This window comes from Podarcis bocagei, assembly GCF_964188305.1.
Source record: "Podarcis bocagei genome assembly, chromosome: 6".
In the NCBI taxonomy this organism is placed as follows: Eukaryota; Metazoa; Chordata; class Lepidosauria; order Squamata; family Lacertidae; genus Podarcis; species Podarcis bocagei.
This window is the reverse complement of record NC_138130.1, coordinates 50,188,040-50,210,368: the sequence shown is the minus strand read 5'-3', so window position 1 is coordinate 50,210,368 and position 22,329 is coordinate 50,188,040. Positions and strand designations below refer to the sequence as shown.

The 22,329-nt window shown below is 38.9% G+C and overlaps 2 long non-coding RNA genes across 3 annotated transcripts in view; both read right to left on the bottom strand.

The window, feature by feature from the left end:
• Positions 1-1,559, bottom strand: part of LOC308588687 — a 33,328-nt gene extending 31,769 nt beyond the window's left edge. For both annotated transcript variants that reach the window (XR_014008874.1, XR_014008875.1), the window contains exon 1: positions 1,458-1,559. This is a non-coding gene — a long non-coding RNA (uncharacterized lncRNA). The remainder of the gene's footprint in view (positions 1-1,457) is intronic.
• Positions 1,560-13,948: 12,389 nt separating this feature from the next.
• On the bottom strand, positions 13,949-21,968 carry LOC308588691. The gene is made up of 3 exons (XR_014008879.1): positions 20,443-21,968; positions 17,181-17,422; positions 13,949-16,221 (listed from the first exon to the last, which is right to left on the bottom strand). It is a non-coding gene; the product is annotated as an uncharacterized lncRNA (long non-coding RNA).
• Between the last annotated feature and the right edge of the window lie 361 nt (positions 21,969-22,329).

Below are 22,329 nucleotides of genomic sequence, written 5' to 3'. Positions count from 1 at the left end.
TCACTGTAGATGAAAAGATGTCTTATTTTCATACAGATGGAAAAGCGTAAGAGTTAGTGTGTAACTTCAGTTTTAAAGGGTGTCAGGAGAATCACCGGTTACTGGTGTAGACCAAGCCAGACCATGAGTCCATCAGCTCTGCTCAGTGTTGTCACTGTCGGCACCTCTCCAGGGAGGGTTTCAGAAAGGGGTCCTTCCTAGGCCTCCCTGGAAGGATTGAATCTGGTCCCTTTTTGAATGCTAACTACATGCTCTACCACTGAGTCATGGTTTCCCCCCATAAACAGAAAGATACACATGACTGCATGCCACATATAGTTTAGGTCTGAGTTGCTCTCCAAAATATGCAGTGAAAATAAGTTCCTGCAGTACAATAGAAAGCTGGCAGTCCTACAGATTCCCCTAGAGGCATCTAGAGCACTATCGTCAATACTGTCGTCTGAATATTTTCACTTCTTTGAAAAAGAATCGTCTCATTGCTGTACAAAACTGTTCTGTACAATTCTTTTTAGAACCTGCTTATAGAGGCTCCACAGATGATTCAGATCCCTGATTACATATAGCTTTATGTTGAGTGGGAAGCTTTCATATGTACCCTATTGCAGGCATGAGCCCTGTAAGACGTCGGAAGCAGCAGAGACGGGACAAGGGCACTGCAGAGGTGGCAGGGCTAGCCAAGGTTGCTGCTCTCCCTCACATGATTTTAATCACATCAAGGAACTGAACACCCAAATAGGGCTTGTGTTCATGTGTGTCCCACAGAGCTTTCCTTGAATGAAGTACACACACACACACACACACACACACACACGTGTACATAGGATTAATAGCTGTAAACTGTGTTTATTTTTCTAAGAGATATTCTTTTAAAGTGATAACTGATTAACTAGTTCAAGAAATATAGACTTTTTTTTTAGTTTTAGTTTTGATATCCTTGCTAAAAGCTTTGTGATGGTTAGCACACTACATAAACAAAATACAAACATTATCTTTTTTCCACTCTCTACTCACAGTGGTACTGCATACTTGTGGTCTGACTTTTGCCCAATGCCTCCATGCAAAGCCACAGATTCAGACTGGGTGGCATAAACAAAAATAAGGGTTTTCTGTTTCTGTGTTGACTTGTTTTATAAACTGAGGGCATTACTTTTAAGTAGAGCTGTTGTGTGAGGTGTGTGCCTTTCTGTAAGTAAATGTCCTCTGTAACCACTCAAGAATATAAAGTGCATCACATCAGCATGCAGAAAAAGTCATGTGAGTATTGAACTCGCCCATATTACTAGAGACGGGAAGACAGGCAAGGAAAAGAGTTCTCTTTCTTTCTTTCTTTCTTTCATCACTAACTGGATTAGGCTCTCCACCTATAAACATGTTTTTGAAGGGTGAAAACATATTCTCTACCCTTCCTTAACTTACATTTGCAAAAGACCACTCAATGTAAGAAGTCATATACTCACTCTGTTCCTTCTCCCCCACCTCAAGAGAGAGATGAATCTGGAAAATCCTATATATTGTCCCTCACTGGGATACTGAAAGGCTGTCTGATTGCATTCGCTCTCCTTCTCTTTCTAGCTGGAGGTGGGGTGGGGGGCAGGGGAGAGTGGATGGGTTGGGGGTGGAGGACAGAATTTGAGTTCATTAAACCCTACTTCATTCACCCACCTAAGTAAATACAGAAAGGATTGCTGGCTGCGCTTTTTCTTTTTTTTTTAGCCTCTCTGTCTCTTTCTCTCTATCAAGGAGAGCTAGGTGGGGAGGGTGGGGGGAGAGCAAGCCATCACAGACACCATGGCACCACTATGTCCATGACCTGTCTACCAGGTACAATTCCATTATGAAAAGTGTGTCTGCCAATTCTTAGTTAGGTACCTAATAATTTATTCTATGTTGCAGGGGGGGGGACGGGACTGTTCTTAGCACACATTGTGAATAAGTAGTTTCTAGTGCCAAGAGATGCCCCAGTGCTGCAATTCTACATCCAGTGATGGTGGCTGTTGCTGGCATAGCACTGCCAGTCTGTAAGGTCAGTGGTAAAGTATCTGCTTCACCTGCAAATCCCTGGCATCTCAAATTGGGCAGGGGAAAAGCTTGTCTGAAATCCTGGAGAGTTTCTGCCCGTCAGTGTAGACAGTACTGATCTAGATCTTACTCCATATAAGGTAGCTTCTGCTGGTTCTGTGTTTATCTGCTTCTGTGTGAAATCTTTGGGTTTGTTTTTGATGCTTGCAGAGTACCATATTGTTCATTACTGATGTCTAAATTTCTGTTTTATCATGTGTGTGTTTTTATCCTGCCCTTCCTCATATGGTTTCCCCTCATAACAAACCTATGGGGTCAGTTACACTGACAGATTAGGACCAGCCCAAGTGGAGCTTCGTATTTGGGGGTGGGATGGATTTGGGCATTGCTGCCATTTCTTCTCTCTCTCTCTGTATGTTTGCTATTGCAGTGTCTCATATGGTCTGAGCACATTCCAACCGGTATTTCAGGACTTTTTCACCCCAGTGGGAGAGATTTTAAGCATGTGCTCAGCCATCCCAGTAAAATCAAGGAGACATCAATATACTGAACTTGGGTTGGATTGTGCCAAGTATGTTTTGGCAAGATCCCCTTTTGTTGCACTATTTGTTGTATTGGTTCTATTCAGTGTAATTTACTGTGGTTTGGATTCTGGAAGTTTGTCTGTGAGGTACAGATGTGAGGTGACCCTGTGCTTTCGCAGGTCTTTCAGTTTTGGTGAGTTTTATGAGAATGAGTTCCCCACTGCTACTAAAGAAATTATTATTTCTCCTTTTGAAGCATACAATTTTAATTGCATTACAAATGAAAAACAAGTTGTTATCCTTTCAGACTATTAAAAGCTGTTTTATAACAAACTGCAAAAGTCCCAAGAATCAACTAGAGAAGGGGGGGGGGGGAAACAAGTCAAAGTCAAAGTGAATGTTTTATTTTTTGTGTACGTCATTTTAAAAGATCATTGATAGAATGATAATTTCATTCCTCTAAGCATTGCAAAATCTGTACTTGCCGTAGTTTGACTTTAAAATCCATTTCAGAGCTGGACAAATTTCAGACTGCTGTAGGCAGAATGACATTCAGCCCTATAACTTATTCTTCATTACTACAGCGACCAGGCAGAAGGGCATCCCAGTACAGTAAGATATTCTGGAAGCTAAAATGTATTAGTGATAACATTCAATAAGAGGAGGAGAAGAATATAAAAGGGTTGGGCAAACTTCAGTCTTGATAGATCTACCAACGAGAGTCAGGTGCAAAAGGTATACAGTTAGAATTAAAAAACAAGAGTGCCTCTGATCATGTTCTGTTTTCAGTAGGGGGCCTAAACTGAGCTCACAGTTCTTTCACACAAAAGTCAATTCCTGAAAAGTCAATTCATTTCAGCAATCTGATTTAGGTGGGAAAAGTCATATTGTTGTTGTTTTGGTTGAACAGCTGGAAGCCAGAGAACCTTGTCAATCTGCTACAAATCAACCAGAGACCAGTAAATTCTGATCTACCTTCTGTCCATTCCTGTTATAGGGAATCTTGGAAACTGAAAACTATCATTTCTGTTGATAAGCAAAATTCTGACTTCTTAGGATAGACAGTTTGAGAGGAAAGGCAGCAACTATAATTGAGCTGTCTTTGCCACATATTTGATCATCTTTCTGATTCATAGTATTATATTCTCCTTTCCTTCACCCACAGCAAAACAAACTTAACTTGATTCATACCCTTAAAGGGGGGGGGGAAACCCTGAATCCCCTGAATTACTCACGTGGTTATGATTAAGTTATTGGCACAGAACCTTGCCCCTTTCAGCTCCTCCTTCTTATACCCTGATGACTCCTCTGTCTCAGTCATTGAATATTTACACAACTTCATTTCAGAACTCTCATTGAGTAGCTTTTTAAAATGGAGGATTAAAAAACAACAGTGCTTCCAAGCAGTTATGATACTTAAGCCTACAGACGTTAAAAAGTGTTAAACACGCAGTATAATGATACAAAGAAAAAAAATATTTCAGTGAGATGAAAGAAGGAATCTTTGTATTTCTCAAGTAATGCAATTCTTCAGTGACTAATCTGCCAATGGTTCTTTCATAATGAAAATCCGTGTGTGTGTGTAAAAACATTTTGTGGAGGAAGAAAAACTTTACATCCCATAATGGAAATTTCAAGGTTCTTAACAACATGCATGAAAACAAAAATCTCAGTAAAATAGCATAAAAAACAATAAACAAGAATCTATTTGTTACAGTAAGTAAATCACATAGATAAAAAGGATGCAAGTCAGCTGTGGACTTGCTTGCGCAAATCAGGGTGGGTGGGGAAGAGAAAACAAATTCAATTCTTACTGCTTTCATTGGGTTTCCTGTGGGTGGTGGTGTTATTGGTTTGGTTTGTTCTTGTTTTTATTATGTATTTTGTGTTTTTATCTTGTATTTTTATGCTGTGAACTTCCCTGAGATCTACGGCTGAAGGGTGGAATACAAATATTAAAAATGAAATAACATAAAATAATATTTGAAGTGTTAAAATTTTGTTTTAAAGTTTTGAAAGTTGTATTTTGTTTGTATTATCCTTTCTGACCACTTTGGGGGGGGCCTCCTCTGGCTGAAAGGCAGCATAAAAATAAACTTACATGTATATACAGTCAAACCTTTGGTTGCGAACATGATCCGTGCGGGAGACACGTCCGCAAACCGCAGCGTTCGTAGCCTGAAGCGCCGCTTCTGCGCATGCGTGTGATGTCATTTTGCGGTTATGCGCATGCGTGAGCGCTGAAACCCAGACGTAACCTGCTCCGGCACTTCCAGGTTCGGCACGGTCCACAACCCGAAAACGCTCAACCTGCAGCGCTCATAGCCCGAGGTATGACTGTAACATAATATGAAAGACTAGATAACTCTATAACTACAGCTGCCTGACATGTTGTTCAAAAGCTGTCTATTACTATTGGAAATCCTACTTGGCTTTTGGAAAAGTTCACTATGTGTCTGTTGTCAGCATTGTCTTTTTAAGGTTGAATGAATGTTGAGATTCTTTGCTTGCTGCAGCCCAGCTGGTGCTGCCCTGTGATGGGGGCTTCTTCATATCAGTGCCCAGCTTATGGAGTCCACTCCTCTCTGGTGAACTGTATCTGTCCCCCTTATTATTAACATTGAGGCAAAAGCTTAAAACGTTCCTGTTTACCCAAGCCTTGTCAAAATTTGGAATTTTTAGCTGTGTAGATACTTGGTTTGTCTGAAACATTTTTCAAATTTTTGGATTGTTTTTATTGCCTTTTCCCCTGATGCCTGTGGGTCATTTGGGAGGAAGGATAATAATAATCATTATCATCATCATCATCATCTGTTCCCGGTGCTAAATGTGGTGTTCTTGTATTTTTTGTAAACATGCAGTAAATAAATATATGATGATACAGATATACATAGCCCCTACTATAGTCACCCTAATAATGAATCTTAAATAACTTAGTGCTACATTAAGAATATATCAGTTTATCATTTTAGATTTCTGACCTTTTAAATCCAATTCGGTTCATGTGAGGAGTTATAGGTATGTAATACCTATTGATTTGCCGAATGCAGGTTATTAGAATTTGGATCGCCTTTTTCTTTTTTTAAAAGTAAAGCCATAGTATTCATAGTAAAGCCACAATGGACAAGCCCTTCCAGAGGGGTCCCATCAGCCACACAACCTGAAATTTACTGGATGCAAGATGCAGAAAATAGAGGAGGTAGCTTCCCTTTGCAGTTCCTTTACAAAGATATGAAGGAAGAAGAGACTGCGGGAAGAAGTAAAGAGGGCACTTGCCTTTTCTTCTCCTACCCTCCTCACCTTGCAGGTGTTGGGCTCTCCAAAGATGAAAGACAGGTATCAGGTTGTTGTTTTTTAATGGTTCCTAATTGGGCAGGGCTAAGAATTCATAATCACTACAAGAAACAGGAATGTGATACATATTAAGAAACATCTCTCTTAGTACTTTTAAGAACAAGGAAGGAGCCAAACACCTGCAAGGAGTGAGGGAAGCAAAACCCCTTGGGGTTGCATGCAGGCATTTTGTATACAAATTTAGGCAAATATAAACTTCTCTTCTATCTTACATATATTTGTTGGATGCTGGTCTCTACTTGCAGAGCCCCAGCCCCAGAATGTTATTGAAAATGTAATTCGCCTAGGAGGGGACTTGAGTTTTTGAATGTTGTTAATATGTTTCCTGGTTACTCTAGTTATACTTCTTTGCTTGCATAGAGTAAGTCTGTTGTGGCATAAGCTTCCATGGGTCAGATGCATCAAGAAGCCCGACAAATGCATTTTTACCCCATGAAAGCTAATGTCACAGTAAATATGTTAAGTCTTTCTGACCAAAAGTTGGCAAAGCCTTGACACGATAATAAAAATGGAAAGCATTTAGTGCAACATGTTTTAGCAAGATGCCTTCTTCAGAGGCGCTATGAGATAACAAATTATACTTCAGGATACTTAATATAAAAGTACCCACTAACTCAATTTGAACAAAGCACTCACAAGCATAACATGAAAAAAATGGAAGTATTTAAAATCAATGTAATTGCATAATATAAGGCTTGAAATGTTTTTGAAAGTTTAAAATATGTTAATAAAAAAATTACTGGTGACTAATAACCAGAGCATGAATCATATAAAATATTTACAAGTTATTCAGCACCAAAAAGGTATATAAAACAGAATGTGTGCTTGTAGTGTGTAAATATTTGGTTTATATATTTACATAAAAAGACAGCCTGTAACCCTGTGCTCACTTAGCTGAATTCAGTGGGGCTCAACTTTGAATAGACCAGTTTTTGCCATCCTGGTACCCTACAGATGTCTTGGGCTGCAAATCCCATTGGCCCAGTCAGGATTTGTGGTCCAAAACATCTGGAGTACTTCATTTATAGGATGCACTATAGGAGTAAATAAAGGGGGGGGGGACAAACAAACAAATAAAATGGTCTGCTCTACCTTGTCACTACTTGATTAGTAATTTAGTCTATAATCTTAATGCCACTTACTGGGAGAAAGCCCTATTGAATTCAGTAAGACTTCTGAGTTGTCAGAACTAATTGTCCAGTTCTGGGCACCACAATTCAAGAAGGACACTGACAAACTGGAACGTGTCCAGAGGAGGGCAACCAAAATGGTCAAAGGCCTGGAAATGATGCTAAGAGAGCTGGGCATGTTTAGCCTGGAGAAGAGGAGGTTAAGGGGTGATATGATAGCCATGTTCAAATATATAAAAGGATGTCACATGGAGGAGGGAGAAAGGTTGTTTTCTGCTGCTCCAGAGAAGCGGACACGGAGCAATGGATCCAAACTACAAGAAAGAAGATTCCACCTAAACATTAGGAAGAACTTCCTGACAGTAAGAGCTGTTCGACAGTGGAATTTGCTGCCAAGGAGTGTGGTGGAGTCTCCTACTTTGGAGGTCTTTAAGCAGAGGCTTGACAACCATATGTCAGGAGTGCTCGGATGGTGTTTCCTGCTTGGCAGGGGGTTGGACTCGATGGCCCTTGTGGTCTCTTCCAACTCTATGATTCTATGATTCTATGAGTTAACATGGTTAGGATTGCATTGTTAATGTTTTGAGCAATTTCCTTATTTAATAGGGAAACACTTCATGGAGGGGTGGTGATAGGTGCTTCCGCCTGATACTTCTTCCCATTGAGCTCGCTCCTATGCGTGGTACTAATGGATTCTCTGCCACTGTTCCCAACTGTCTGGTGGTTCTATTGCTAAATGCCATTTCAGTCTGTAATAAAACCATGCTGATCCATGATGTGATTGTTGATGAGCATGCAGATCTGATCTGTATCACCAAGACCTGGGTGGGGGAGCTGGGTGGACCAGATCTGACTCAGCTCTGCCTACCCTGGTACTCCATATGACATCAGCCCAGACGGGAGTGGTGGAGGAAAGTGTGAATGTAGTCCATAGGAGTTCACTTCCCATAACCAGGAAACCCATCTCTCTTTGAGCTGTAGGGCCTGCATCTGGTGTTGAGCCAAAGAGACAGGTTAGGGATGCTGTTGGTGCACAGCCCACCCTGCTGCTCATCCCTGAGTAAACTAGCTGAGGTTGCCTTGGGTGTGGTGTTGGAGGAGCACATGACTGTGGTTTTGTGTGACTTCAACATTCATTCTGAAAATGTCTAAGGTTCTACTCAATAGTTCATGGCCTCCATGTCAACCATGGCCAGTCTCAAATGGTCATCAGTTCAATTCACATACCAGAACTTACCCTTGATTTAATCTTCATTTCATTTGGGGAGGGGTGTTGTGGAAATAGGGTGTGTGACAATTTCCATAGTTAGTCCATTTCCTGAAGAGGTTTGGATTTAAGTAGTAATTATCCCTTGCAAGGGTGGGGAATCTGTTAGGATGGTCCACTCCTAGAAACAGATAAAATCTGATTGACTGCTTTCTCTCTCCCCCCCCCCCCCCCGTGAACACACAGATTATCCTGTTGAGACCCCAGTTTCACTATGGAATGGTGGAACAAGAAGGGCCATTGACATAATTGCCCCGAGTGCCTTGTCTGATGCTGTGGAGCCGATTTTGCTCCCTGGCATACTGAGGGGCTATGGTCCATGAAATGGAGCAGGCATGGGCTAGAGTGTAAGTGGCATAAATCGTGCTCAGAAGCAGACCAGTCGTGTGTTTGGGCTCATACAGTGGTGCCTCGCAAGACGAAAAGAATTCGTTCCGCGAGTCTTTTCGTCTTGCGATGTTTTTCGTCTTGCAAAGCACGATCCGTCGCAACTGCGCCTCTTCAAGCGGCTTTAAAAAAAAAGCGCAAGACATTTTCGTCTTGCGAAGCAAGCCCATAGGGAAATTCGTCTAGCGAAGCAACGCAAAAACGGAAAACCCTTTCGTCTAGCGAGGCATTCGTCTTGCGGGGCACCACTGTAATTGGTCTTACCACATGATGGTGAGCTCAGTGCTTGAGGAGCTGTCCAGCAGAGTTGTTCCATATGGTCTGAAGGCTGCTTACTCCTGACCAGGGGCGAATCAGGAGAGGCTGTGAAAGTTCTTTATTGGTGTCTGAGCACAGCGATGGTCTGGATGAGGGTCAATAAACTACATGAATCCTGGGGAAATTGAGCTGCGCCAGGTAGATTCCTATTTCTAGGAGATAGGTAGATTGTCTGTTCTGGATGGCGTTGCACACCTTCTGAAGGAACAAGTCTGTAGTTTGGGGGTACTCCTTGCTACATTTGCCACTAGAGACCCAAGTGTCCTCTGTGGCTACAAGTGCCTCTTACCAGCTTTGTGTGGTTTGCCAGCTATAGCTATTCTTGGACAGGGATACCCTGATCATTGTAGCCCATGTGTTAGTAACCTTGAGGTTGGGTTACTGTAGAACACTCTTCCGATAGAGATTCAGCAGAAGCCTTCTGTTTCAGCTTTCAAACGCCTGTTGAAAAGTGTTCTATTCGATCATGCTAACGCAGGCAATTAAGAATACATCTTTCCACAGTAGTTATCTGATTTCTGATTTTAAATGTTTATATGATTTTTACTGCATGGCTGTATAGATAATATTTTTAATGAATTAGTGGTGTATAATTTTTTTTTATAAATAGCTAAATTCCCATCCAACCTCATTCTTCCTGATACGTGTACCAAAACATTATGTATCATGAGGGAAATGGTTGAGGTTGAGAATGGGCAAGTGTGCAAGTTAAAGAAACCTAGTTTCTCAAAGCACTGGAGATAAAAGATTCTGACGGCTTATCTTGTGCATGTCTATAACACTTTGCTTACTAGTGTTTTTGTTGAAGTAGATGTACACAGAGTTGGAGCCAGAGTTACCTAATTATTGTGAAGAAAGGAGCTAGGAAAGGGATGGACAAATCTTGATTCTGAGAAAGTCAGATGGGATGGGATGGTGTACTGCACAATGTGATCTTGGTCTTCTGCTCCCTTGACTGTATAACAAGATACAGAGTTTTCTTGGAGCAAGGTGCACACGTAGACATGGTTCTTTCTTGGTTGTAAGATAACAATGTACTTGGATCTGAAATATTGATGGGTTGAGTCAGATTTTTATCACAACCAAATATTCGTTTATAACTGTGTTATGTCATGCAGCAAATTGCTGATCCCCCTAGCTTTGCAGCCAGTTCTCTCTGTGACATAGAATCACAGCTGCTGGCTGAGCACCACTGAAGTTGCAGTGAGATGCAGTTCCTTGTTATAGCTGGTGCACGATCCTTATATTTCTGTATTTGGGCCACTAGGGTGTTAATATAGATGGGCTTCAAGATACTCATCTGGAGTGTGATTTATAGAATTCTATTAACACATCAGTTAAGAACATCATATAATTTGTATCATTCTTTTGAAGCAAGAGAAGGCTTTAGGTTGCAAAATTCTAATTTGGTTTAGTGTTCCCAAAGAATCTTATTTGGTTGGAAATTCTGTAAAAAGGAGACATAAAAGCAGCACTCCATTAAATAATCTATGTCCTTTTTCTTTGGGATTGCCCACATTTGAGAATTATTTCACCATTAATCCACTCTCTCACACCCCCATTCAAATTAGACCATAGTAGTCCACATCTGCATGTATTTAAATTTATATATGAGGAGAAGCTTTGGTCTTTCTTTGCATGTTTAATAAATTCTTCTTGCAAATGCTAAAATAAAAAAATTCCTTCCAGTAGCACCTTAAAGAACAACTAAGTTAGTTCTTGGTATGAGCTTTCGTGTGCATGCACACTTCTGCAGATACCAAGTATCTTCAGATACCAGGTATCTGAAGAAGTGTGCATGCACACGAAAGCTCATACCAAGAACTAACTTAGTTGGTCTTTAAGGTGCTACTGGAAGGAATTTTTTTATTTTGACTATGGCAGACCAACACGGCTACCTATCTGCACTTGCAAATGCTACTTAGTGTAAAAAGTGGGGCATCCTATTTACTGGATTCTAGCAATCTTGAGACCAAAATTTCACTGTAATCCCTAAATTTCTTGTGTGCCTTGGGCACCTGCCTAATTGTTGTGTTTGTTGCTGTTTACAATTTGCTGGATGAAGTGCCCTTTCCTGTGATAGAGGTTATATGGGTGCAAGACAAAGATGGTTGTTTACATCATTATATATTTATTAAAATGTATAGACTAATGTAAAGTCTAGTGAGGTTAATTTAAGGGGGATTTGTTTGTATTTCTTTGCTTCTTGTTCTACTGTGTTTTTACCTTTTCATTCTGATGTGTTAAGAATTTACCTGGAGTAGTTATTGTAGATGGATTTGTGTATGTGTGTAGAATCTCAGTAAGAAAGTGAGAGCAATGTGTCTTACAAGACAATAGCTCTTTTATGGTGCATATGTTTTAAATAAATACACAGTCCTCAGAACTTGTAAACAGATTCTGTTAAAAGTTGATGTGAGTTCAGTTTCATAAAGATTATCTTTAGAATTGTAAGAAAACACTATTCAAATTTAAATTACCTTGAATTTCTTCTTAAGTGTAATGGATAAGATTTAAAAGAAGCTTTAAAATAACTTTCGAAGCTTTTGTTTGATTTAAAGATGTAGCTTGATATTTATTTACCGGTATATGCTATACAGTGGGTATTACCAAGATCCACCAAGTACTAACATGCCTTAAATCAATTCCATATCATCATTTATGAAAGGCATTTGCTGGTTTTAATATGAAATGTATTTATTATAAAGCGTTTATTATAAGGGTGTTCTGTCATAATAACTTAAAGTTAAATGCCTTTATTTCCAGAAATTATTTTCCCCAAAAGCAATAAAAAATAAACTGGAAAGGGTAGCCTATAAAAGGGTGATGTGTTAAAATATTTTAACAAACAAACAAACAAACATTTTCTTGGCTGTAAAGTATGCCTTGTATATTTCATTCTACTGCAACCATGTGACACAACTAAGTAGTAATGCATCTGTGACACGTCATGGTTGCAGCAAAGTGAAATCACAGATAATATATTTGGAATTTGACAGTCCAGAGTTGGTTGATTGGAAATATATCCTGAAATATATAAATAGGTGTTTCTCTCGGGGCATTATAATTTTTTCATGTAATTTGTATAAAGCTGAGTTTCAATAGGATCTACAACTAGGTTATTAGACTGGTTCATATGTATGCATTAATTTATTTGCCTTCTAAGTCTGGCTCTTGCTCTAGTCAGGCAGGTACCAACATGGCTGTCTAGAGTGATCCAAGATTGTAATGTGATGTTTGCACACATTATAGCTTATTCAAACAGAATATTTTTCTCTGTGGCATGTTGTGCTCTGGAGATAATTCTGGTGTAAAAAGAAGTTACTCCAGGACAAGCTGTTCTGATTTAGTCTGGGATATCAAATTCCTGCATTGCTATCCCAGGATATGAAAGCACTCCAGAGTAATTTTAATGCATTTTCTGAATATAGCATAAGGCTTTTTGAGTCATACCTATAAGGGGTTATTCTTTCCCCTGCTAAAGAGGGCTGTTGTTCTGTGGGGGCGAGGCAACTTGAGTCATCTCTTATGGTTTGTCCTGGCATATGGTTCGTGCCCATAAATTGGGATTTGCCAACTATAACAGGAGGACGAAACATTACAAGGTACTCCAGTTTTTACAGCAGCTGCGGTAACCATATGATGCTTTTAACCATATGCAAATCTTCAGGTTCAGAACTAAATTACATATCTTATATATTTTGACTTTATTAGAGCAATACTGAAATAGCTATTTTACAGCATCAATGTTTTGTGAAAATTTGGAGTAGCAGTACTGAAAAAGTGATTTCATTCTATTATTGTTTGAGGCTAGTAAATAATAGAATTAAATGCATGGAATGAAATTCAGAGTGGCATGAATTAAGGGTAACTGTTTTTCTAAACATGAGAATATACTTGTCTGTCACCAATCTGCATTTAAAAGAATTGTTCAAGTTGATATTCAGGCTAATATACACACATACATCTAATTACGTTCATGAAGAGTAAATAATGTGGTTTGTGGTGGTGCAAGTTTCTTTCCTTAAGATCATAATGTTGTTAATCGTACCTGATTGCTTGTTTCTATGAAATGGATCAGTTTTAAGTGATCACTAATTAAGTGAAAGCAGGAAAATTGGCAGGGCAGTGGGCAGCATAAATAGGTGTAATGTATTTATAAAACAAGATTTTAGGGGTCCTGACTAATTTTCATGTGTAGTAGACATTGTTCTGAATTTGTGTGTCTGCATGAAGCGAGGGAGTTTCCTGCTTTAAAGCACTTAACAGCAGTCAGCCTGGGCGTTTTCATTTTGTACTCACTGCTTCCCCCTCCCAATGAGTGTCCTTTGTGTAACCCCAACTAATTCAGAAATCTCTCTGCTGTAGTGAGGACTGCCCTGTCATGTGACTGAGGCAACTAGTTGCAGCCTGTGATTGGGCAAGAGCTAATTGGCGGCTGTGTATAAGAACTCCCTGCCTTCGAGTTAGTAGAAGCTTTCCTCGCTCGCATTGCTTAGTTACATGTAGTTTGTAATGATGAGACTAGGCGGTGATTCAGCAACATGTGATAAAGTTTAACACTCATGTGGGCTTGACCAAGCCAAATGGTAGACAATAAAGCCAGCTGCAGCCAATTTGGATTAATGAGCGTCACCTTGGAGTTTGGTAACTGTCACTTTAAGATTGCTTACTATTTTCAGAAGACTGCAGTTAAGAATCTTTGACAGGAACTTGTCTGAGCCTCTTTTCCTTTGTCGTTACCTTGTTTTTATCACAGGAATGGAGTGCTGATGACTCTTTACTCTGGAACATAACTGTAGGGGGAGAAACTTTCACGCTGCCTTCTGACAAAAGCATTTTGTAATCTGTCTTGTCTAGCTGTAGTGCTGAACGCTTTTTAGTTAACGGAAGCTGTAAAATCTTTTCACCAGGAAGTATTATTTGCTCGGCATGGGTAAGTGAGAAGTGGTGCTACCTACTGCAACAGATAGTCTGTTATTTTGTGTTTAAAATTACGTCCAGATTTTCAGGTTTCTAACTAATAACTGAATTGAAATGGAGAATAGAAATGATTTGTTTAATCTGTTTTGGTGTAGCATGTTTAAAAAAACGTTGAGATGTTTCTGTGCTGATATTTTAGGGAAGAGGCATGCAACTGATTGAAAAGGTAAATGTTTTTAGGATTTTTTTGTGGGGAGGCAGGAAATTGTTAATTGGAAATTGAATAGTATGTTCTCCCTCCAATGCAGAACTATTTTGTACTGTCTGGCTAAATGCATAATAAGCTGTCTTTAGAAATGAAAGAGACTCTAGTTAAACTGCTAGTTTTTCTTTCCACTGACTACTTGCAACATACTTACTGACAGGAAGACATCCTGAAATATCAGTCTGTCATGTTCTAATACAAAAAAGTTAGCACAAATTGGCACCCCATTTCAGTAACAATTATTTTATTTTATTTTTTATAAAGTGGAACTTGTTGAATATGTTGACACTAATGCTGCAGAGAGAAGCAAGTACATAGTACAGGACATAACAAACCTGAAAGAGTGTTCATAAGTTTTGAATGAAGTTTCCAGTATAATAAAAATGTCATGAGCTAACAGAAAAATATTTTTCTCTGTTAGTCATACTTCCTTCAATTAGCTCATTTTCAGATTTTTCTTAGAACATGTTGTGTTGAAACAAATAGAGGAAACAATTACCTTTTAGTCAATAACATTAAGTTTACTTAAATTGCGGGGTGGGAGAATCCAGTTGACTTCTGTGTAGTAATGTCTCACCTTTATTTTTCAGTTTATTTTAATTATACTTTTGAAGGAAATGACTTAATTGAGGCTGGTCTAGGTAAAGACTGTGTAAAATGTTCTGTCTCTAGTCTTAATCAGTTCTTTTCTCTCCCCCCCCCCTTGTTTGTATAGCCAGGGTTAATTGTTTTAGTGATGTTTTCAGTACTCCATTGTTTGAGACACATGGCAAAAGGTAGAAAGGACCTGCTTTTGTCCTATATTTTTCTAACACTTTTCAGAATAGTTCCTTCTTTTTTCCTACGAAATGCTCACAGATAGTCCTTTCAGTAAAAATATAGATTGCTGTCTAAAAGGTAAAAAATAAGCAGGAAATTCTTAATAAGAGGAGCAATAAAAAAAATGGACTTTCAGATAAGCATGCATTTTAACAGCCTTGTTCACTAGTAAATCAGGAAGAATGAGAACCCCACCTTGGCAATCATTCTTGTTCTAGTTAAGGTGTGTCCAGTGAACACCTGGAAAAGGCTGCTTAAGCAAACTGTTTGGAAGGCTTTACAATGTATTTGCCACTCATAAAAGATAGCATTATAAGTGAAAACTTCCTATGTTAGCAATCTAAGAAACAGGTAATTTTATCCATCCTCCTTCCACATTCTTGCACTTAAAGGAAGCAAGACATGTTGTCACTCAAAATTACCTTATCTTGTTTGATCACTGTACTTTGAAAAGTCTCTTCGTGTGATGTACCTGTTCTGAAGTATTAAAAGTGAAGACAGAGTTAAATGCTCTCCAAAAGTGGCCTTCTCTGATCCCTAATTTTTCTTTGAAGCATTGTATTTCTGTGGTGAATTTCAAATCCCACTTTGACCTCTGATGTAGTTGACAATGAGGAAGACTTAAAATGTGATTTTAATTAATGAACAGCAGTGCTTTCATATTCCGCTTGCCAGGAAGACCCTCTGAAAATCTGGATGCTGGAGAGAATGAGTGAAAAGGAACTTATAAAAGAGCCATTCTTTTAAAAATTGACTGGTTGGTGGTTGCTAGAAAAAGTGCCGCTAGAATTACAGTAATTGTAGTCATAAATAGATTGCCCAGTTTATTTGACCCACATGTGTGTGTTCTGGGAACAGTCGAGAATCTATTATGTGAACAAAGACAGATAACATTATTTGAGTACCTCTGTGGAAGTTCTGAACTCAAATGTTGTTTGAACCTGTCCTAATTCACAAGAGCAATTAACTCACCCCTCCCTGCCTAATAATAATATGAGTGTTTCAAGCAATATAGATTCTTCTCTTGCATCTTTTCATTGCTGGGGAAACCACTGCAATATAACTTGAAAGGAACTCTTTAGAAAATGAATATAGTTGGTGTATGGTGCTCCTCTTCTACCAATGTCCTTATCATGTGGTATTTGGTGCCACTGGGTTGCCAGTTGATTTTGAAAGATTCCTTGGAAATTCAGATTACCTGATCTGCATTTACACCTATATGAATGAAATGGCATAGCAATTTTTCATAATATTTGGATCAGGGTTTTGAATATCACTTCAAAATATCACATTATTTTTATATCTGTTTTACAACACACAAAATGCACTATACTGTGTAGGACTGTGGGTGTTTAAAAGACAAAGTTGGTGGCTCATTTGTAATCACCGAAGGATCATAAGAACCAATTTAGTGTCAATAAATTAACAGGGCAGGCCAAAGTGAGTCATGGCCTTAGCTGTACTAGGATAGGCGATGGTTATCTTATCAATAGGCAAAATATCTTATAACAATCAATAAATAGATATAGAGCTCAGAGGTCTACCAGCAATTTCCCTACTTTTCACCCATTCCTTAATGGGCAATTATATACACAATGAAAAAAATTAATTAAAAGTTTCTGGCTGTCATCTTCCATAATTCCACATGCCATTCCAATTAATATACCATATATATTTTCTGCCCATAAATGTCCCTCCTCCCAACTGTTGGCCATGGCTAGTATGAGCAAGTTTCCATTTCTTCTTACTGCAGGAGAAATGTAGACCCTATTTAATGTAGACCTCACCTCTGCACTATGATGTACAAAATTAATGGAGCACCAAGCACCTTTGGGAATGCATTCATCTAACATGGTATGGCGGTAGCATACAGAGCAGGTGGAGCAAGCTGTTAGAAGTGGCTACAGACTTGCTGATTCTGTAAGCGAGTCATGTAATCCTAAAGTTGTAAAGTTACTGGTTTAGCAATATATTTTTCATTTTCTGTAAGCTGCTTTAAAGATTTTATTTTTATACAACCTAGTGGTGTATAAATTTTTTGAAACAAAGTATTATAGAATGCATATTGCGGTAAGGGAAAATGGCTAATGGTTTTGCTCTTCTGAGTTGCGTGACATTTGCAAATTTTGAAACAAGCCACACATTAATCACACATTTATCTTCTTCTTAACTACCTGAGCAGACAGGATCCATCTTCCTTAAGCTTTCTGGGATAGTTCTTTGAAAAGTGATAAATATATAAGTATTGTGGTTGTAGTAGTTCAGCAATTGTCCTTCCTGATTAAATTCTAATAGGTAAAGACTTCACAGTAGTTAAGCATTTCTAATATGGTGCTGGTTGTTCCATTTTAAAGAATGAGTTATTCTTAAGTGCTGACATAGTCCAAGATAGTTCACTTTCATCCTGTTGATTGAACTGAAATAAAAATAGATGCCATCAGCTGTAAACTAGGCTACAGTCCTATTTACACTTATCTGCCTTGTGCCTTATACAGAATGGGCCTTACTTCTGAGTAAATCCAAACCTGAGATTACAGTCATAAACATGCATCCCTGCAAGTTCTGTCAGAATTCTCTTATTCTATTTTGGTTTAAAAGCACAGGGTTTTTAAGGCTTAATGTTACAATTGTCCAAGTAATTCAGATAATCCTCAAATATATTAAGGTAGAGTTTTCCATATGGCAAGACCCTCAGATGTATAGTCCTGGCACAGCTGCAGGAACCATTGTGCCCACTTTCAGCAGGCAAAATAACATTCCCTTAAGCACTTTCTGCACTAACTTTGTCCTCTCTCAAAATCATTCACTATGATATAGACCCAACAACAACATGTGCAAGGCTAAATATCTTGTGCCCCAATTAAATCAAGTTACCGTATGTCAACTAGATTAATGTTTCTATTTGCTTCTTAAAATTATTTCATTTATGAATCACTTCCTGTGAAGCATCTCATAGTGATCCCCCCCCGCAATTCCCTTATAGTCTGAAATGCTTAACCACTTTCCATTATGGCATTGCATTTCCCCACGATGAATGGAACACCATATGCATTATCTTGCCTTTTGCTTTTTACAAGTTTAAAGACAGAGGACAGAGGCTAAGTGATGTGAGGAAATGCATCGTTCAGGACCAAAAAGTGCAAGAAATTCCTTCCTGCTACTTTTAATGAGTGCAGAAGATCTGAGGAGCCACAGCAATTGCCCTGAAGAGGAGAGGAAGTAGGGAACAGCTTCCATGTTCCAGTTAGAATACCGAAGAAAATAATCATGTTGAAGGAAGCTGTAGTGCAGGGTTGGACTTCGACTCCAAAGAGCACCAACCAGCATGGCCAACTGTAATGGATGGTGGGAGCCATCCCCAAAACATTTTGACAACCACAAGATCCCCTTCCCTGCTATAGTCTGGATGGTAGCGAGAGCATTCATGCCCTTGGCCTTTCCAAAGTTAGGTTAGTGACCTGGCATGACAGAAGTGATAATGCCAAAGTTCCACATTAAAAGGTGGGGAATTTTGAGAGAGGCACTGGTGCTGCTGTTTGTCTGTGGGTGGGTGGAAAAACACCAGGGACTACCTATGTGCTTTCTGTTGAAGTTAGGAGTGCGCAAGCTCATTGATTTTACTGGGCTTGCATGTTGATAATTGTGTATTGGTTTTGACTATTAACTATCCTATATCTTACTTAGGATGAGTTCACATGTTACATATTTAGGTCCTGATTCCTAGCTTTGTTGTGCTGCACAAGATGTCTCTGTGCTGGTACACTTATAGACCCAGCAAATATCAGTGATGTGTGGATTCTAGGGATCACAGAGTTGGGTAGCAGTAATGCTGCTGTGGCTCAAATAATTCATTTATAGCTCTTGCAGGAAATGCAGATCATAGCACCTTATTTTATCCTGCTAGGAATTGAGAAGCTCTGGTTCTGTGGTGGCATATTTAGCTCTTAGGTATGCTAGCAGGAGTAAGATGTATGGCAGCATGGAAAAATCGTTTTACTTACAATGGTATGTTTCTCTCTTTTTATGTCCAGTAAAAGTAACTATAGTTGTCTGCAATAACTTTTTGCATAATATCCATCTCTAAAGAATTCATGATGCATCTGTAACAAGTATCTGCAAAAAGTGTAGTGTGTGCCCCTTAATTATAGGTACTATACAAAGGTTTTAAGTAGTAATTCTATTAAAAATATTTGGAATAACTGACTAAACAAATAAACTATCCAGTAAATATAATTTATCAAAACTTACCTGAGCTAGACCTTCCCTAGCCCAGATGTAGTTGTGTTGTTTTCATTAGAGATGTATTAGATATGAGAAAGTTACTCTAATAGCCCATAGGATTCAATCCTAAAAATGTTTATTAAGAATTAAGACACCCTGGACTTAGTGAGAATTACTTTTGAGTAAGCACACCCTCAGATGGGGTGCTAAAATAACTGTATTACTAGTATTCGCTGCAAGTGAAATGGAATCCATGCTGATGATCCTTTTTAAATGCCAGTTATTTGCTGTACTGTATATTTTATAATCTTTTCTCCAGTGGGAAATACAACAATAATTCAGTGTGTTTCTGGGATCTTTTATTGCCAGATTACATTTTGTACAGTGACAATTATTCTTTATTCCTAATGTCAGTCTCAGTAGCCCCAGGCAAGTGCTAGTCACATATTAAGTTTGACAAGCAAGTTGTGTTGCTTTTAATTTCCTCTGGTTTTCGTGTCATTTTTCCTGAACTGTAATAAGGACAAATTCATCTCAGGATATGTAGCTCTTTGATATGGGGCTATCATACTTTGAAGATGCCTACTAAAGAAGGGGAAAAGAACATTCAATGGGCATTGGTTGTCACTGTGTTTTTAAAACAAAAGCAGTTTAAAGCTGTGTTTCTGCTGGCTTCAAACACAGCCAGGATCTCACTTCTAGCATAGATGTGTGTATAGCTCCACTTTAGAACACTGTTTGAGTTTTAAAGATATTATAGTAGTCTGGCTGTTTATGGCAGTCCCCATTGTCTATCACTTATAGCTGAGTTTTTCAGAAGCTCTTGCACTGCCTGGAAAATAAATTTAAAAAAAATTCTTAAGGATGCAGAAAACATATTATGTTCTAGTGAACACGAAAAAAAATATTGGTTTAGACATGGGTTCAATGGGCTTGACAAACAGCACACTTTTTCAGAGGAATTATTCAGTATAGCTAATACCAAACACGACACTTGTAAATTGATGCTCAATTAAGACATGAGGGGTGAAGTCAAAAGCTTCACATAAGAAATGAGTTTTTAAGGAAGGTTTACAGAGATGGCACAACATGTGTATTCTGGGAGGATAGTGCAGGTGTGAGGTGCATCAAGGATGAATTCATTTTTAATAGTCCTACATTTATCATTTTACTTTCTAATATTGCTGCTTATATTTGGAATCCAAGATGCTTTACCTTGGGAATGGTTACAGTGTAGGTGTCTCCAGCAGCTTAGTGCTTTTTCATTTTCTGAATCCTCCAAAAACCCATCATGATTCTATCAACATTTCCTTAGATTTGTTCCCATTTTCCTTTCTGGTCTCCCCATCCACTTGTACATAAGCAATGAACTTTTTGCTGCTTTTGAGATTCCCTTTCTGTGTGGCATTCCTGTGAAGATGTCCTTCTTAAGGTACAAGAGATAGGAAGCCTTTGACTCCTCAGATTCTAGTTCCGAATATACTTGCTATTCTCTCTTTCTTTGGAATGCTCAGATCGGCTTGCCTGGAGGTTCTTGGTGGTCTCTACCATAGAAAGGTGGAGCAGACTTCTGTCTTCTTTCTCACATGGGCTGTAATGTAGGCTCTATCCTGAATGTAGGATGTGCTCTTTCTCCTCATTTCTCTCTCTCTCTACTTCCTTTGAACATGGTGAATGTGAGGATTGGTAGTTTGAAAAGATCCCCACATGATGATCTGCCTATGTGTGCAAAGCTACCACATTGAAGAGGACTACACCACATACCTGGTTTCTGTGTTTTAATTGACTCTTTACCCTTTCCATTTTTTGATTCTATAGCCCATCTGCTTGCAATTTCTACCGCTTGTGCCTTCAAATAGTGATGTGTTTTTCCTTCTGCAACCTTTTCTGTTTATTTATTATTAGGTGATGTAGCTTTCAGGAGTGGTTTATCAGTGTTTGTGTATTAGAAGGTACACGTGCAGTTAACTGTGTAATGATAAATCTGGGGTGGCTTGTGTGCAGTTTGGTTTTGCACTGCTTTCAGCCATCTTTCTTGCACTTAAATTTCAGTGGTATGTGTGCCAGTTTTAAGTGGTAAGTGGGTCTCCTACTTTGACTCCTCATGATTCCTGTCTGTAACTTTAGCCAAAAATCTCTAAACTGATTACATGTTGAACAGGCATTGTAAAATGAGTCAGTTCCTGTTCTTTTGGCTGGAGCTTCGTTGGGAGTTCTCAAAAATGGTATTTCAGAATGTGGATGTGGTCAGCCGAGTCACTTTCAAAGCATCTTAAAGGAAACCAACATCAACTGTGAAAAGTGAACTTTGTAACGGTACTGGTATACTTTAGAATGCCTTCTCAATCACAAGGTGCACTGCAAGTCTGTCTTGCTTGGGCTAAGCCTTCCATAGTATGAAACAGGTTGCTTCTCAGTCCTAATCATTTCAAAGTTGTTGGCAAAAACAGATAAGAATAAGATAAGAGCCAATGTGGTGTAGTGGTTAGAATGTTGGACTAGGAGCAGGGAGACAAGGGTTCAAATCCCCTAATCAGGGCTGCCAGGACTCCACATTTGGTTCACCATCCCATTCTTGCCAAACCACAGCAACCTGCCCAGACCCTTTCACAGTAGGTGTTGGATTGTATTTACACCTGCAGAAGGTACATTTCCTGCACATAACTAAGAATTTTTTTCTAGTTCCCGGAAAGGAGTCTGTGTACTAAGTGAAAGCAAATAATTAGATGTCAAAGCATACAGCAAATGTACAAATACATTCATATAAGAATGTAAACAGATGTACATTACTCACGAAGAAGCAAAACTTCCTAAGCAGATGGCAGGAAGTAGTTATGATGGCAAAGTTCTTTCTTGGTAAAGTGAATGCTTAGATCCACCAGTGGAAACTACTGCACTCATTCATTGAAGAACACTTGTTCAAATGTAAGTGGAGGTGCCAGCAACAATGACCAAAATGTGATCCCTCAAAACAAGATCTCATTTGCCCTTTCTGGGCTAGCTCTAGTACATTTAAAGAGCCCATTTAATTGCAGCACAGGAGAAGTAGATTTCCTGCATACTGTGAAGTAGTCTCCCTTAAAAGGGAGCACAAGACACCTG